Source organism: Gastrolobium bilobum, unplaced genomic scaffold (assembly GCF_033153095.1).
Source record: "Gastrolobium bilobum isolate Gb01-03AN ecotype WA unplaced genomic scaffold, APGP_CSIRO_Gbil_v1 utg23530, whole genome shotgun sequence".
NCBI classification, from domain to species: Eukaryota; Viridiplantae; Streptophyta; class Magnoliopsida; order Fabales; family Fabaceae; genus Gastrolobium; species Gastrolobium bilobum.
This window is the reverse complement of record NW_026899370.1, coordinates 3,698-7,394: the sequence shown is the minus strand read 5'-3', so window position 1 is coordinate 7,394 and position 3,697 is coordinate 3,698.

The window sequence follows — 3,697 nt, the reverse complement described above, 5'->3', positions numbered from 1 at the left end:
CATCAACACACACCCCAAACCTTTCTTGGAAGCATCACAGTATAATTCAAACTCACCTTCCGGATCGGGGAGGGTCAACACGGGAGCAGTAGTCAATTTCTCTTTAAGGTCCAGAAAACACTTCTCACATTCCTGGGTCCACACAAAAGGAGTATCCTTTCGTGTCAATTGGGTCAACGACAGCACCATTATGGAAAACCTCTCAATAAATCTTCGATAATATCCAGCAAGACCCAGAAAGCTCCGTATCTCAGTAACAGTCTTTGGTCGTTCCCAGTCAATTACCGTATCAATTTTATTCGGATCCACAGCAACACCCCTAGCAGAGATAACATGACCCAGAAATTTCACCTCAGAGAACCAGAATTCACATTTAGACGGTTTCACATACAATTTTTTATCCTTTAATATCTACAACACAGTCCTCAGATGCTCTGTATGCTCCTCCTCACTCTTAGAATAGATCAAAATGTCATCAATGAAAACAATTACAAACTGGTCCAAATACGGTTTAAAGATGTGATTCATATAATCCATGAACACTGCTGGGGCATTAGTAAGCCCAAAAGGAATCACCTGATACTCGTAGTGTCTGTATCTAGAATGAAATGTCGTTTTAGGCACATCCTCCGGTTTAATCCAAATCCGATGGTATCCAGACTGGAGATCAATCTTAGAAAACACACAGGCACCCCTCAATTGATCCAACAAGTCATCAATACGCGGCAATGGGTACCTGTTCTTAACCGTAACCTTATTCAATTGTCGATAGTCAGTACACAACCTCATGCTTCCATCCTTCTTTTTCACAAATATTACAGGTGCTCCCCACGGAGACACACTCGGTCTGATAAAATCCTTTGCAGACAGCTCTTCAATATGTTTCTTCAACTCAGCCAACTCTAGCGACGACATCCGGGATGGAGCCAAAGAAATAGGCCCCACACCAGGAAACAATTCAATCGAGAACTCAATCTCTCTCAAGTGGAAATTCCGGTATCTCATCAGGAAATACATCCACAAACTCATTAACCACCGGAATACTAGAAATCTCTATCTCCTTACCACCCACCAATCCACCCAAGAAAATATAACCCTGGTCCTCAGCCTTCAAGGCTTTAACAGCTTGACACATAGACAGAAAGGGAGACGGAATGACCGAGGGCTTCTCGTGAGATAAAATCAACCTCTTACCGCAGCAATCAATCATCGCGCAGTTTTGAGATAACCAATCCATGCCCAATATCAAATTAACAGAGGCCAGGGGCAAGATAATCAAATCAATAGTGTAACCCCCGCCTTCGTAAATAAATCCAACCTCTTTACAAATAAAGGTGGAATCACTAACCTCTCCTGTAGCCGTAGTAATACGCATAGGGGGAATCATCAGTGATACTTTTAACCCCAACCCCTTAGCAACATATTCTACCACGAACAAATGCGTAGCTCCCGAATCAAACAACACAGACAAATCAATATTTGAGATAAAAATTATACGTTTAACCAGATTAGGTGCCTTCTCTGTTTGCTGCACATTTGTAGTATAAACACGCCCAACCGTAGGAGCAGATGGCAAGGCCTGCAGATTCACAGCCTGCCCAGTATTACTGTAACAATTGTTGGCATAATGCCCAACCTTACCACATTTAAAACAAGCATTTGGATCCGCAGTACAAGGGCCCTGATGAAACCTTTTACACTTTTCACATCGAGGATTAGAATTTCTATCTTTAAATCTGCTCCTCTGACCACTACCCCTCTTGAACTGACCCGGAGGCTGCCTTACCTGCAACCCCCTACCTCTATTATTATTCTGATGGTAGCCACCTCTGTTATTATTACCAGGAGGGCCAGATGTCCTCGAAGAACTAGACTTCGGATACCTGCTATAAACACTTTCAATCCTTTTGCACTGGGTCACTAGATCAGCAAAATTTCTCACCATAGTATTAGACATCCTCTTAGCAATTTTCTCATTCAAACTCCTCTGAAACTTAGTAGATAAAAACTCAGGAGTCGGCAGCACGACCCCGTAATTTTCAAATTTCACTAATTCATTAAACTTTGCCACATAAGCATCAACAGTCATGGTACCCTGTACCAATTTCTCAAACTCACCCTGCTTAGCTTCCCGAACATCCCTGGGAAAATACTCTTCATGGAATAGTCTCTCAAATAAAGCCCAAGTAATTTCTTCCCCCTGAATAGTAAAAGGGCGATATGCATTGTACCACCACTCATGGGCATCCCCCTCGAGCATATAAACAGAATAAAGTAATCTCTGGGGATCCTGACACCCCATAACCTGTAATATTTTCTCCATACCCATCAACCAAGTAGTCACAACCTTCGGGTCCCTTGACCCCTGAAATTCTGGTGGTTTATGATTTCTGAAAGAAATGAGTCTTTGCTCATTAGTACCAACAAATACTTGCCTAGCAACCCCAGACGACTGAGAAACAACAGAAGGATCCACAGAAGGCTCTGGGATATAAGTAGGATCAGTAGTGTGGTGACTAGCCTCACCAGATTGACGACTAGCACCACTCCCCTCCTAGTGAGGTGTAACAGATGGCATACGGGTGTGAGTCTCTGTAGCCGTATGTGGAGGAGAATCATCCCTCCTGTTCCGAGCCTTATCCGCCATCATCTCATTCACGAAGGCGTGCATCATATCCTGATTATTTTTCATCAGGGTCTCGGTCATATTTCTATTCGCAGCAGTCTCTTCCTGCAGAGCATTCAGAACTGTAGTAATAGGATCTGGTGCTGCTAGACAACCTGCACCTCGAGTTCCACGGTGACTGATGGTCCTCAAAAGTTGAGGTCCATTAAGTATATATCACTCCACAAAACCCCTGTTTTGGTCACAAATCACTCTCTTTAACCTTTTTTTCCATGAAGAGCAATTGTCTAGAAAAGTGGACCAGAGCAATACTTGAAATGGGAATTAGAGTAGGCCTGGAGCAAATTGACATTATCTTTTTCACATCTGATTATTGGGTTGATTTGTTTTGATCAGGAAACCTGAGACCTAACATAAGGGCCCACACATTAAGGAAAAGAAGGAAGAATGCTGCGCAGGAGGGAGCATAAAAGCTTGCTACAATACAAAAGCAGTAAAAGGCAGCAATCAGTAGCCTCCACGTCAGCCACAGCCGAGAAGGTGAAGGTGTCTCCCTGATTCTGAAATTCTCACCCGAGAAAAAGCACCAAAAGCAAGGGGGACCACTGCCATGCAGAGCTGACCTGGCAGAAAGCAGACCGGCTATTGGAGAGGATTTGAAGAAGGCACAGCCATTGATGAAAGGGACGATGAGGATCTGACAGAAGAACTCTATAAAAGGAAGAAGGGATCGGGACACCATTCGAGGGCTTGCCATTTATTTTTCCTGATATTTTTCTTTTGTAATGCTCGCTAGGAGCTAACTTCCTCTAAGTAGGTGAGGGTTCCATAGAAGTAATCCCTTTTGTCATAGGATAACTTTGCAAGGAACACATATTTTATGAATGAATTTTGAGCTGTTCTTTGGTTTAATATATTGATTATGTGAAACCCTTTGGGCTGGCAACCTCATCCCGGGACCACTCGGTCGATGAAACACTGACAAGGGCGTGCGGAGCAGTTTCAAGATCTTGGGGTAGTTCAGCCTGAAGAAAGGAGGGAGGAACACCTGGAATGAAGAGCACTGCCATG